The 15,580-nt window shown below is 42.5% G+C and overlaps 1 protein-coding gene across 1 annotated transcript in view; it reads left to right on the plus strand.

The window, feature by feature from the left end:
- The window catches only part of SLC35F1 (solute carrier family 35 member F1), a 382,549-nt gene that overhangs the window by 298,470 nt on the left and 68,499 nt on the right, over positions 1-15,580 (plus strand). The gene's annotated exons all lie outside the window — the stretch shown is intronic.

Below are 15,580 nucleotides of genomic sequence, written 5' to 3' on the forward strand. Positions count from 1 at the left end.
GACCCCGGGTATAGGAGGAGGCTCTCTCTGGCAGCTTGCTCTGCATCCTGACCTCTGCTGCAGTAAATGATGGGTGAAGCAGCAGCACGGAGTGAGCCTCCTACACATGGAGAAAATTCACAAGGTCTGTAATTCGGGGCTGCCCCTCAGCTTCGTCATCTGGTTTTGTTGCTGTGCTGTTCAAGTTATGATTCTGTTGATTTAACTAGAAATGAACCATTTCAGATTCTACATTGACATTCTATCAATTCTGTAGCTGAACTAACATCCCTTTCTTATTCTACATTAGGAGCTTCTTAACGGTTCATTCACTTACATGCAGCGTATATGGATACATTTTCAACCACACAGTGCACACTAAGGGCCTGATGTAGTAAAGTCCGATCACCAGGGTTTTTAAATCGCCATTTTTGACAGCGTTGCTATCACGGTATGCAGAAAGCCCCGAATACCAGTGATAGCAACATTTCAACAAATGGCTGTAACGTACGTGCTCACCACAAACCTGGACCGGACCGCGGGGCTGAGGTGGGGGAAGATATACACCGACCTTAGACCACGAAGCCTGATCCGGGTTGCGAATTCCATGGTCGTACGTAGCAGGGTCGGGACTGGAGAAGGCAGGATAATCCGGGGACAAGCCGGGGTCAGGATAGGAGAAGGCTGGGTAAACAATATCCATGCTGGGGTTCGGCAACAGGAGATCCAGTGCGTCAGCACAAAACAGCACCCCTTAGCCGGGTACAGCTGTGAGTAGTGGAGACCACCGGGAGCAGGAGATTGCAGCAGGTAACAACGATGCAGGCCTCTACAAGGAGAATATGCAGCAGGTATCAGGAAGCACCGATGCAGGCCTCTGCAGGACTGGAAAACAGAGAACAGGTACTGCAGAAAGGACAGAAACACTTAGGCTTCAGTGTAACCGCGGCCACGCGGTGGAGTCTGCCAGTAATAGAGAACTAAGACCAGAAGGCCAGACACAGGCTGTGGCAAACACAGTTACTAGAAGGTCTATGACCAGCAACTTCCTGGTGGGCGGGGAAGGAGTTAAGTAGAACAGACAGCCAATGAGAGAGAGCTGCACAGGAGGCAGCATGAAGCAGGCTGCAGTTCAATAGCAGAAGCAGGTGATTCTGATTGCAGGTACAAGGGAAGGTTTTCCTACAAGCTGCAAGGTTCTGTAAGGACAAGGTTTCAGCAAAACCCAGGAGCGGATTCCTTACAATGGCGAGTAGTCGGCACCGAGATGATCTGCCCTCCGAAAAGGGCTCACCCGGCGAGTTGATTCTGCTGCAGAGAGAGAGAGAGAGAGAGAGAGAGAGAGAGACACCTCTCTCTGCGCAAATCTCACCTGAAATAAAAATATTTAAATTTAAATTTTCTTACTTGTGTAGATGAGCAATGGGTCACGTGACGTGGGAGATTTACATGAATAGGAGATATAACGGGGCCTGTATCTCTGGAAGCAGGGGGTCCCCGGACCTGAAATCAACGCGGTTCTGCTCCGGAGACCCCCTGCTACAATTCACTAGTAATAAAATTAAAATATGTAATAACCACCAACACACAACCCACCCCCTATGCCCCCACATAAAACCCTTATTTATTTTTTTACACACAGGATTAATACCACAGGCCATTGGGGATCCCGGGTGGTCCCCACGGGTGTCCACAAGCCATACAGGGCACCCTCGGGGGTTCCCAAGGGTGTCTGGGGGCCCTCGGGTGGTCCATGGGCTGTCAGGTGGTCCTCACGGGTGTCCGTGTGCCCCAACGGGGTCCCCGGGTGGTACCCGCGGGCCTCTGGTGGTCCCTGGGTCGTCCCCTCTATAGCGGTAGTCGTTATCGCTATAGTAATTAAGGGGTTAACCCACCCTCCCCCACTACCCACCCGTGAGGCCTAACACCCACCCCGGACCCACTATACCGACCCTGTACCCATTGAGTGGCATAGTAGTACATCATACCCATATAATATGGGCATGATAAGCTACTATAGCAGTCAAGGTCACACTAATATAAAAGCATGAATGTCAAAAATACACAAGAATAAAACAGATACAGCAAGCACCTAAACACCTAGAAACAAAAATTAAAACCACTATCCAACCAAGCAATTAACTAAATAAAACCACTAGCCAATCAATTAAAGAAATAAAACCACTAGGCATTCAATAAAATAATTAAAACCACTATGCAATCAATTACATAAATCATACCACTAGCCAAAAAAAATACATTTAAAACCTAAAAGCAGTAATCAACACAACAATTAATTCATACAACCACTAGGCAACACATTAATTAAAACCAGTAGCCACCAAAATACATCATTAAATAAAGTCACTAACCAATCTGTAAAAAGAAAAACAAGTCATCACAATTCAAATCAATTTAATCTAAGCAATAAAAAGACATAGCAAATAAAATAGTCAATAGAAGAAATGCATTTGCCAAAAAATGCACATCCACCAAGGGCCAAATACCACCTTCACCATCCCCGCTAACCACAATAAGCATGGCACAGGTGGTTAACCCCTTCATTGCCTGCTTAGGTAATGAAGTTGACTGTAAATGCATTTTCATGCATCTGATTCATGCCGGGGGTCTCCGGTGGTGATATTAATGGAGTCTCCCGGCATCAATCCGATGCAAAAAAAATGCATTTTTTTTCCTAAGTGCCGTCTCGCCGATTCTCGGCACCCCACCTTCTTGCCAACTTTTTGTGACGGGACAATTTGGAGAGGAAATCTCCATTCTAGCGCGGCGATGAGCCTCAATAAGCTGATCGGGGCTCCTAGATTTCAGCGAGTTTGAGAAGCTGGCGATAAGCAGCATATTGCTGCGCGTTGGGCGGGATTTTTTTCGGCAAAAAAACCCGCAGATTTTTGCTCTTATCGCCAGCTTATCGGGATTTACTGAATCGCTGTAGCCTTTTTTGGCGATAAGGGGCTTATCGCTGCTTATAGCATGAGGCCCTAAAAGTGTACTTTTTGAATAGCTGCAACTAAATTAAAATGCTCATATTTTCTCCAAGAACAAACACACAATGGAGTTTTTGTAACATTGAATAATAATACATTACTAGCTATAGAGCAAACAAAGATAGCTAAATCAGAAGAAATGCAGATTAAAAGCAGTTTTTGGTTATTTATCACGTTTTCCACACAATAAATGGGGCCAGAAGTGCCCCATTAGGTTGAAAACATTGTTTTATTTTTGTTGAAACTTTCAGGGATATTTACCAGACACAAAACAAGCTATGATGAGTAAAAAAGGGACAAAAACCTTCCACAGTACAGAGTACAGCAAATAAAAATATAACATGTGAGCATATTCGCACGTCTCAGACAGTCAGCAACTCTGCTTTTTCCTGATCACCCTGGCAGTGGGCACCATTGGGTTAATCCCTTCTAACTCTAGGTAGGACAGGAAGTAGACTTTTGCAGGTAGGCCATATAAGGCCCCTCCCTCTACCTGCACCTTAGTCTTTTTCCTGTCCTCACAGCTAGGAGTAGGATTTTTTATTTTCTAACAGGGCTCACCTACTGCACCTTGTGCAGATAGCCAGGGTCTCAGCCTCTCTGCCCTGAAGCTCCGCGATGCGCCCTACGGGTGGCGAGACGGAGACCCCTTAGAGTCGGGGGAGCCCCTGTTGGGGGGGGGGAACAGCTGCAGCCACGGGCGGGGAAGCTTAGGTGCAAAGCCCGGGACCGATCGAAGGCGCACAGCAGCTGCAGCTGGGAGCCGTGGAGGCCCAGACTCACCGCATAAGCGTATGGTACGCTGTGGTAAAGTACCCAGCAGCCCGCTACAGGCGGAGGGGGGAGCAGCCATAGCTGCGAGCAGAGGAGGCTCAATTGACCGCACTAGCGTATGGAACGCGGCGGTGAACTACCCCAGTAATTCTGCTGCGAACCGAAGGAGGTTCATATTGACCGCATGTGTATCTGAGATACTGCGGTAAGAGGGTACAGTGCAGGCGGCCACTCGGGAGCGTGCGCGTCACGGCACGCCGGCAAATGCGTGCACAGACACACGAGCCGTGCACGAGCACTTGATGACGTCAGAGAAGCGACGACCACACGGTGTATGTGTGAGTGAAAGCTGCAGCATGGAACGCTCAGCAGGGAGAAGCCAAGTGCTGGATATGGATTCAAAAATGGAAACACCCAAACTTCAGTTCCCAAGACTAGGTGAGTCCTTAGTTTTAGTTCTGCATGGGAAAGAGAGATGGTATATATACATTAGGGTGTATGTTTAGTATTTATTTTGTTTTTATAAATTAGTTCGGTGGTTACCCTCCCAGAAGCAGGATCTTCAAAATGGACGGGGGAATCCCTGCAACATAAATGAAAGGTTGCTAAGAAAACTAAATGGTGTTCAGCTTGTGAGAAACCAGCCCTAATAGGGAAGTAATTATGTGAAGATTGTCTTAAGACACCTGCAGGTGATACCAATGAACAAATGAGCACTTTCCTTATTGATGAAGGAGGCTGTTAAACAGAGAGTTGATGCGGCAGTACAGCAAGCTGTTTACCCTGCGCAGGAAAGATCTAGATCCCAGACCAGTCTGGATAAGGGGAAAAGTTTTTCATCATATGGGTCTGAAATTGATTGTTTTCATGTGTCAGAGAGTGAAATGGATTCATCAGATCAAGATATTCAGGAAGGAATCTGAATTTGATGTAGAAAGGGTGGATCCACTCATCAAAGCCATGATACAGGTTTTGGAACTGGAAGACATTGAGGAGTTAACCCACAAAAAAGATAAAAATTTTGGGGCGAGGCAAAAAGTGTCCTGGCTGCTTCAAGAGTTTCTGTACTGGCCTGCTTTGACAGGCTAAGCAGGCTGCTGCTGCTACTGCTACTACTGCTACTATTGCTACTATTGCTACTGCTGCTACTGCTGCTGCTACTGCTGCTACTACTGCTACTACTGCTGCTACTACTGCTACTACTGCTACTACTGCTGCTGCTTTAAAAAGGTAGAGTCTTTACTATCCATCAAGTAGTTAAGGACCTCATTCAGGTGGAGTTGGCGCAACCAGACGCCAGAGTATTTACGCCTAAAAGGTTTGGGAAGATGTATCCATTCCCACAAGAGGAGGTAAAATTTTGGGATGTCAGCCCAAAGGTGGATACTGCTATTTCCAGAATAGTAGAGAAGACCACAATTCCAATAAGGAACTTGCGTCATTGGGGGACGCTATGGATAGGAAGATGGATACGTATGGAAGAAAACATACGTTACCGCAGGAACATCCTCATACCTGCCATAGTTGCCAACATTGAAGAAGCAATACACAAAGGTGTGGAAAGAAGTGCTATTATGAAGCACTGTTCGAAGTAAAATGAGCAGCAAAATCTATGGTGCTGGCGGTATCAGCAAGAAGGGCTTTATGGCTCAGACAGTGGATGGCTGACACAGCATCAAAGAACAAATTGTGTGGATTACCATTGAAGGTGAGTTCCTCTTCGGTAACAAACTGGATGCAATAATAACAAAAGCATCAGGAGGTAAGAGCATTTTTTACCTCAAGAAAAGCAGAAGATTCGGTTTCCAACAGGCTAATAGAAACCAATATAAGGAAGCAAAGGCATATAGACCACCTGGCAGGTCATCTCCAAGACAAACAACATGGAGGGACGGCCAGGACCGTTTTTTTGTGACAGTTGCCAGTGGGAGGGCGACATTTCTGCAACATGGGCCCAAACGATACAGGGCAATTGGATATTACAGACCATTCATCAGGGGTACAGTATAGAATTTAGAGAGATGCCAAGAAGAAATATGTTCTTAATAACATGGATACAGTCCAAGGAGAAAAGAAGGCAGAATAATTCGGCTTGAAAGAAATTATTACAAGCAGAAGTAATAAAGAAGGTACCTCAGGAAGAGGAAGTGAAATTTCCAGAATTTTTCTAGTAAGGAAACCTACAAGGGAGTACAGAGCAATTCTAGACCTAAGAAGTGTGAACCTGATTATTCAAGAGCTACAACCAGGAGACTGGAGGGTGGCAATAAGACTTAGAAGATGCTTATCTACAGGTGCCCATAGCAAAGGGACACCAAAGATGCCTAAGGTTTACAGTAAATCAAGATCATTATCAGTACACAGCACTGCCATTTGGTCTGGCGACTTCCCCAAGGACGTTTATAAAGGTTCTAGCCCCTCTAGGGGCAGAAATGAGAAGAGGGGTAGAAATATACCCATACCTGGACGACATCCGGGTAAAATCAGGGAGTCTGGAGAAACTCCAACAAGACCAGAAGATGGTATAACCTTCCTGGAACACCACGGTTGGTTAATAAACAGAAACAAGAGCCATCTCATGCCATTCAGCTGTTAAGATTTCTGGGGGTAGAATTTGATACAGCGAAAGGAGAAGTGAGACTACCAGACGCAAAGAAGACATAGCCATGCAACAAAGAAGCTCAGGAAAGCTACCAGGACTTCAGCAGAAGAATGCATGAAGCTCATAGGGAAATTCGCTTCAACATTAAGCGTCAGAAATGGGCAGCAATACATATGACACCAAGAATCTTGTTACACCCACACACAAAACAAGAATTAAAGTGGAGGGAAGATACCCGAAACCTGAAAAAAAGACAAACACTACACCCAGTGCACTGGGTAAGAATTACAACAGATGCGAGCAACGCAGGTTGGGGTGCCCAGATGGGAGAAACATTGGTGCAAGGAACCTGGACAAACCAGGAAAAGCATCTTCCATCAAATCTGCTGGAATTAAAAGCAGTACAAGGGCCTTAGAAACTTTCTAAGACCATATAAGAGGTGGCTGTATAAAAATAGAATCAAACAACAGGTCAGTTGTCAAGTATATAGCCGAACAAAGAGGAACCAGGAGCAGAAAGCTGAAGAACCTCACAGCAGAAATCCTCTTGTGGGCAGAGTGCCACTTGTCGGAAATTACAGCCATACATATCCCAGGACTAGAAAATGTCACAGCAGACTTTCTAAGTCGGAACATCATACACCCAGGAGAAGGGGCATTATAGCCACAGGTGTTTCAACAACTGGTAGAGCGATGGGGTCAGCCAGACATAGATCTCATGGCGACACACCAAAACCGCAAGGTAAGGAACTACTGTGCCAGACAGTTTCATCCAAGCGCACAGGGTACAGATGCTCTCAGTTTCAAATGGCACTTCAAGTTGGTATACCTGTTCCCTCCAATTCCCTTAATTCCGGAAACAATCAGGAAAATCAGGGAAGACCAAGCAGAGGTGATATTCATAGCACCCTACTGGCCAAGAAGGCTTTGGTTCACACACTTGGTAAATATGGCAGTAGATACACCATGGCACATACCAGATCGCAAAGGGTTGATGCGACAGGGGTCAATATGTCATTCGAATACCAAACAATGGGCTTGACGGCATGCAATTGAGCAGGAAACATTGAGACTGAAAGGTTGTTCAGACAAAACAATCCAAACCCTTTTACAAGCAAGGGAAAGTTCCACATCGAAAGTATACCATAGAATCTGGCTTTGCTTTCGCGATTGGGGTGAAAAGGGAAAACAGAAGTCCTTTCACCTAGAATTGTATCAATTGTGGAGTTCCTGCAAAAAGGATTTGAGAAAGGTCTCAGTCTTAGCTCATTGAAAGTACAGGTGTCTGCACTATCAGCCTTGTTGGAAAGAAATCTGGCAATGGAAAGATTGATCATCAGATTCTTTCAGGCAGTTAAAGGTTAAGGCCTCAAATCAAGAACAGGGTACCTACAGGGGACTGGTCCCTAGTATTGGATGTACTAACAGCAGCTCCGTTTGAACCTATACAGGAGATAGGCTTGAAATGGTTATCATGGGAAATGGCGTTTTGATAGCAATCACCTCAGCAAGGAGAGTGGGAGAACTACAGGCTCTATCAGCCAAGGAACCATTCCTAGTCATACATCAAGACAAGGCAGTTCTCAGACCAGTACATCAATTCCTGCCAAAAGTTGTATCACAGTTCCACATGAATCAAGAAATTGTGATTCCGACATTCTGTCCAGAACCAAAGGATAAGAAAGAAGAAGACTACACAAGTTAGAGGTGGTAAGATGTCTAAAACTGTACCTGGAAGGATGCGAGATATCAGAAAGTCAGACAGACTATTCATCAATTCCAGAGGGACCGAAGAAAGGTCAAGAAGCTTCAAAGACAACAATTTCCCAGTGGATAGTGTCTTGTATTAAAAGGCTTATGAAAGCAAAGGACAAGATAAACCTTTGAACATTAAAGCTCATTCTACAAGGGCCATGTCTACTTCATGGGCATTTAAAGCCCAGGATACACCAGGACAGATTTGCATAGCGGCAGTCTGGTCCTCATTCAATACATTCTTGAAATACTACAGACTAGACGTACAATCATCAGCTGACGCAAGCTTTGGTCGTAGAGTGTTAGGAACTGTAGTAAAATAAAGTGTAAAGTGTATTAACAAAGATCAAACTGATAAGGCATTAAACTGGTGTTGTCTATTCTGATGTATCCCTCCCTAAAATTTGCACTGCTTGGGTATGTCCCAATGGTGCCCACTGCCAGGGTGATCAGGAAAGGAGAAAATGTAAACAACTTACCGTAATTTTCTTTTCCTGGAACCATGGCAGTGGGCACATAGTTACCCTCCCTATGTATGTCTAATGCCTATCAGTTATATATTTCAGCTATGGAAGAATCATAAGACTAAGGTGCAGGTAGAGGGAGGGGCCTTATATGGCCTACCTGCAAAAGTCTATTTCCTGTCCTACCTAGAGTGAGAAGGGATTAACCCAATGGTGCCCACTGCCATGGTTCCAGGAAAAGAAAATTACGGTAAGTTGTTTAAATTTTCTCCTTTCCCCATTATCTCACAGCATACAGCGCTTCCACTGCAGCAAGGGATTCTGGGAAATGACATGCAAATGAGCACACAGTGCCACCTTTTGCTTCATGTCGATTTTAACATATAAGCCTATGCCGGCCGCATTGCACAGCTTTTCAGCACAGCCTGGGTTAAAGAAGTGACACACTGAGTGCCCATTTGCAGGTCATTACCAGAATCCATGGCTGCAGTGGAAGCAGAGTGCTTACTGAGTCCCTATTGAGAATGATAGTTTACGAGGTTACGTGTTTTTGAGTGTACTCAAACCCTACAATTATGCTACTTTGTCTCCACAAACAATAATTCTCAAAAGGGACTTCATAAACACATGCAGCTATGAAAATTGCCTATGGAGATCCTATTCCCAAACAGAAGTCACGCAAAAATGGATGTATCTTGCTTAACGATCGTGAAAGTTTCTACAACGAATGCTTTCTTTGATCATGCTGGCCGGGCATTGTGCTAAACTACACACCAGTGATTGAGTTAATGGGCGCTATATCTGTAATTGTTTCATTACTATACACTATAAGTATAATTAAACACAAAGGAACTAAATATAATTAAGGGATGTTAGTTTATAAATTGATTTGTACATTTCCACCTAAAAAAATTTGCCCTACATCCATTTTTCTATTAAAAAGACTTATGTTCTTGTTTAATCATGTAAATATGTATGAATAATTAACAAGGAGCCATTGATTTAAATATATGATCTGTTTGATCTAAATTGTGTTGATTGTTAAATCAGAAATGATAACATAAACTGTTTAGTTATGGAATATATTTACTGAGGTCATATGCACGTGTCATAGTTTTAAAACTATGAACTTGGTATCATATAATACGTTATATAATCTATCCATGACAGTTTATGATTGAATGATTAACCGGAGAACATTATTTGTACTGTATGGTGCAAAGATCTGTAACAGTTGAGCAAGAAAAATAACATCCATTTAATGTAGTTTCTAAAATATACTTTCCACAAACTTGAATTTTTTTTATTATTATGATGAAATAATTTGTGTGGCCTCAGAAAAAAAAGGATATATATAGATATATAGAGATAGAGATATGCCACACATTATTTAAGTTATGGTGGGTGAAAAGGTGACTATAAAAACCCTCCACGGTATAGCATATAAAAATATTACTTGTGAGCACATTCACATGTCTTAGACAGGTCTGCAACCCTGCCCTTAACCATTATCACCTAGCATACAGCGCTTCCACTGCAGCAAGGGATTCTGGGAAATGACATACAAATGAGCACACAGTGCCACCTTTTGCGTCAAGACCACATTACATGGTTAAACCCTTAAGCCAATGCATGCTGCTTTAAAAGTTCAGTGATGACCTTTTTAATACAATTTGAGATAAACTCAATTAGTAATTGAGCAATTAGTATTTTCCATTATTTTCCTGGGTGCACTAACCACGGATGGGAAGAAGACAAAGGGGTTTTCATATGCGGAGTTCCTGATCCATTGCTCTATTCAGAGAGAGAAGTATTTCTGTACTGCTTTATTGAAAAGAGGAAAAGTGTGAGTGGAACTATTTTTCACTTAAAAAACAATTAATCTGGTTGAAATTGTACTACACTGTGTCGCTTCTATTGTTTCTTTCATGACGTTGATGTGAACACTGGCGCTCCCCTGAACTTTTGAAGAACATTTGGATCCAAGAGACTAGAGAACAGTCTGTTAAAGGGTTTTCTGAGCAGCTCTTCAATTAGCACTATACACTGGGGGGTGTAAAGGATTTTTATTGTAGACTTAAAAGGCACCATATATATTCACTAATTGATCACAGTTCACTTTAATATTTTCAAGTCACTTTATTACAGTTTTATTTAAGTTCTTTTCACTATTTGGACACTATGCACCAAGTAAGCGCCGACACAATTATTTCTTTTTCTGACAATGCTACTTTAAACACAGCTTTTAAACATAGCCAGGGATGATATATATATATATATATATATATATATATATATATATATATATATATATATATATATATATATATATATATATATATATATATATAATACATGATTTTTAAATGTACTGTAGTGTGCCTTTCCGTTGTTCCCAAAGGAGACTGACAAGAGATGGTATCTGTACTGGATAGATGTGCCAGCAATTCTAATCTATAGAACAGGATTAACAAGGCCTTCTATTTGGCCTTTTTCAAAATAGTGTTGAAAGCTATCAATGCTCAGATCAAAAACATCGGGACGTAGAATCATGAAAACAGCTACAATACATGCACTAAAAAGCCAGAAAAAGAGAAATCTTTCTTTGCTACTTTAGCAAAAAAAAATATATAAAGAGGGTATATAAAGAGGGGGTAATCAAGAATACTGAGCCATTTTTTAAGGAAGTTTTTTTTCTCTCGACACGTAAAAATATTTTTGTGCCAACTTTACGTTTTGGAGTATTTCTATCACTATTTTATCGGCTTGATTTGTAACAATATTTTAAGTGTGCTTGAGAACCTCTCACCAAAACTGTGATTGATTGTATATAAAAGAAAATATAGGACCCTTTCAGTGTGAGATGGATAGGCAGATTATTGGAGATAAGGGAAAAGCAGAGGTATTAAACAAATTCTTTGCCTCAGTGTTTACCAGGGAAGAATCAATTTCACTAGAAGTGCCGCATGAGGAAGCCACAACCTCTATATTAACGAACAATTGGTTAACTGAGGAAGAAGTTCATGGGCAGCCTGACAAAATGAAATTAAATAAGGCACCTGGCCCGATGGCATACATCCAAGATCCGTATAGCGGTGTAAAATCCGCAAATGTATTTGGGCGGTTTCAATCCAATTTATCAACATCCGTCATTGGATACAAACCGTGGACGGATTTATAGAATCAAATCCGCGGATTCAGCAATTCATTGACAGGTTCTTAAGAATCCGTCCACAGGTTCCGGAATACGCAGAATGTATTGGTAATAATAATAAAAACCCTTTTTGACCTTGATCCGCTGAAATCGGCGGAACAAAAGAACCGGCTGATCCGCTGCGGATCCAAAAACGCAAAAAAAATCTCTAGTCCCTACGCTACATTCCATCTTCCTTGATTTAATCAGATCTATCACAATCCTAAGTGTACACTCGATTTACTGATAAATTGGTTATATTGCCAATGTTGGTACCTTAGTATATTTACTTAAAGGGACAGAACCTCCTAATATGAATGTTTAATATGTAAATGTAGCTAATTGACACTTTAAAAAAAAATCAGACTTAAGTATACTTATGTTTAAATATTTTTTAAACCTTTAACATTTTAATGCAAATTTTTTTCTTTCACATCTTTCATATCTTTGGTGGTAAGACTGTGCTAGTAGTTAAAACGCCACAGGTAAATTGTACTTTTTGTTGTGTTCTGTTCTTGCAAAGTAATAATGATGTCATCAGACATTAGCCGAATCGATGAACATAGGTTGAGTCCAGCGTTCGCAGAGAGAGAACCAAAACACATTGACAAGATACATTTTAGAAAAACTATTACTTTAAGGGGGATTGAATCTTTCTAAGGCCGCGTTTTTAGTGACAGCGATGGCGCGCACGCGCCGCGCAAACAACAAACCTATTCTCATAGATGTCGTCCATAGAGCACACGGCCGCACGCGAGATTCTGGAGAAGACAAAGAATTTTGTCTTAGCCGTGCGACGTCTGGCTCACGTGTGCGGTTCAGCCAATCAGGGCGAATCGCTCACGTGACGTCACGCTACGCCTTCCCATCGTGCTACACCTTCCCCATCGCCTCGGACCTCAGGGCAGGTTTTGCGCGAGAGGCAGGCGTGTGTGATATCATGCGTTACGTCGCGTGCGAGGCAAATATAATCGCGGTCTAAGAAAGCCAGTTATGCTGATAAGTTGTTTCATTGTTTGTTGACCTGTTTCATGGTACTTTTGGGCAGCTGATATTTTATGACAAATTACATACCTGGCAGTAATTCTGCACTGTTAGTGGGTTTCACGGGTCATATTCATTTGAGCTGAATATCCTGCCTAAATAAAGTGTGATTGATTAATTAAAACAAGGCAGAAATATTTGAATTCCAACTTCAACTCAGCATTCTCGGGACAGAAGTTTAAACATGTGCATCGACCACAACACAACAGCACTGATGCACTATGGAGCAAAAGAAAGCAAACACAGGGAAGAATGACTACACTCACATGTAGTCTTCAGATTCTGTTTCAGGAAAGTGCAGTTTCATTTTGCATCTACTGTACAATGCACAGATAGATAAACATGTGGCATCTAACTGGTAGTAATCACCTTACAGCCGCCTCAGCAGCATGGCAATGCGGTATTGTAAAAATAAACATTTGACTTCCAGTATCTACCGTCTCACAAATCATGAAAGTTTTAGTTTCTGTGTGAGACATGAGAATGTGCTCCCAAGTGCTATTTTAATTTGCTACTGTAGTTATGAAACTGATGCTGCACATCATACATAAAAATAGGAATGACACAATTTGTGTGTGAAGTATGTCAGTATTACATTTTTAGTGCTTATGTAAATGTTCATGTTCTGTACCAAATGAAAGACTTATGTTTTATGACATATTCAGTATGCAGTTTAAATGTGCTTTATTATATGTCCTCAACCATGTGTAGAAAAAGGAATTGAATACATTTGCACACGCTTTGGGTGTAGTAGTAATAGCAATTTATATATAGCGGGCGTAACTACACTACTGCAATGAGCGTGGGCCCAAGAGCAGTGGGGGGTGGGGGGGAGGCACTGCATGGCCTCCATGTTGGGCTGTTGGGGCCTTTGTTTGCAGCGGGGCCCTCACTCCATGACTGATCCATGTGCCGATTGGCGCTAGTAGTTGGGCCTGCCTAAAAATTGGGCCCAACTTCTGCATCCGCTCATGTGGCCCCAGCTTCCCACCGGCGCGGGCCCAGAAGTCGGGCCCAACTTTGGCACTGCAGGTTTCCCCCCAAGTGGTGTGTGTGTGTGTGTGTGTGTGTGTGTGTGTGTGCGCGCGCTGTGGAGGCTGGTGTTTGTAGGTGAGTGAAGAAGGTGGAGGCGATTATTGAGTGTGTGGGGGTAATTGAGTAGGAGTAGGGGAAAGCGGGAGTTAATGAGTGTGAGGAGGAAAAGGGAGAGTTAATGAGTGTCGGAAATGTGGGTTAATAAATGGGAGGATGGGGAGGAGGGGTTAATTTATGATGACGAGAAGGGGGAAATTGAGTGAGGGAAGGGGGGTGGGAGAGTGACAGAGATGGGGTGTAAGAGAGAGGGGGTAGTGGCTGGGTGGGAGGGGAGATATAGGGGTGTGAGAGGGAGGGGGAAGAGTGAGAGGGAGGAGAGAAATACATGGGGGAAGAGAATGAGAGGGGGGTGTGAGAAGAGGAGAGAAATAGAGGGGGTTAGAGAGCAAGGAGGTGTGTAAGAAGGGGGAGTGTAAGAGAAAGAGAGTGGCTTACTAGGCTGCTCCAGCTGCTCTGTTCCAGAAAAGCCAACGGTAATTTTTAAGAGGGCAAAAGCCCTAAAAGATAAATTGGCCCCTAGCGCTTTACCGAAAGTGATTTCAAATGGGAACAGATGGCTAACACAAACAAAAGGTTTCTATGGCTGCACAAAGGAATGGAAGCAGGCACACGGTCTTACTAAAGGTGCAGTTTATTGTGCCACCAAAGGTCCAACGTTTCGGCAAATAGATTGCCTTTATCAAGGAGATGTTGTGTTGCTGCACAACATGTATGGCATGTAAATATAGGTCTGACGACAAATTCAGCTTTGCATCAAATATAACAGGAGAGCGGTTTCATATCAAACAATTGTTAACGTGCAAATCAGAGTATGTCGTATACCGCATATATTGCCCGTGTGGGTTACAGTACGTAGGGCAAACCTCCAGACCAGTAAAAACACGTGTACTTGAACACATTGGCAATATAAGACGAGGTGTAACCACACATAATTTGTCAAACCATTTTATCCATAAACATAATGGTGACACATCAGGTCTCAGATTCACTGTATTAGAACAAGTGTTACCACACTGGAGAGGTGGAAACAGAATTACTGCTCTGAAAAAGACGGAAAGTTTCTGGATCTTCACTCTGAAATCACTTGTACCTTTGGGTTTAAATGTGGATTTTGAGTTAAATGCTTTTCTTTAAGCTTATGATACTTTCTGAAGGGAATGTTTACAATAAGGGAAATAAAGTCATGCTAATGTTTTATATTGCTACTCTGTACTGATAATGGTTTCTCTTTTGTCTTTTGAGATTCAACAATCGTCGTTTTCTTTGATTGAGAGATTTATGGGGATTTTTTAATATATTACAAATGTTTTTTTTTTAAATGTGTATCAAAAAGGATATTTTAGATTAGAATGATTACATTAAAGATTGTATTTTAAATGAATTGTATAATATATGTATGAGATGTATACTGTGTAAGAGGGCTATGATAATTAGTTACTCCAATTGTTTAGATCTGATTGCACTTTGACCTATGGGAGGAAAGGTCAGTGTAATAATGGAAGGTATATAAAGACATCCTTTTATGGGTTAATGTACTCCTGACGAAGCCGTCAACCTGCACGGCGAAACGCGTAGAGCGCAACCCTCAACGTAAGATCCAGAGGGAGACAAGCTACAGTCTGCAGCTGAAGCTCCGGTGACGCCAACTACACGAGTGCAAACCGGAAGT

The sequence above is a fragment of the Ascaphus truei genome, chromosome 4, assembly GCF_040206685.1.
Source record: "Ascaphus truei isolate aAscTru1 chromosome 4, aAscTru1.hap1, whole genome shotgun sequence".
Taxonomy (NCBI): Eukaryota; Metazoa; Chordata; class Amphibia; order Anura; family Ascaphidae; genus Ascaphus; species Ascaphus truei.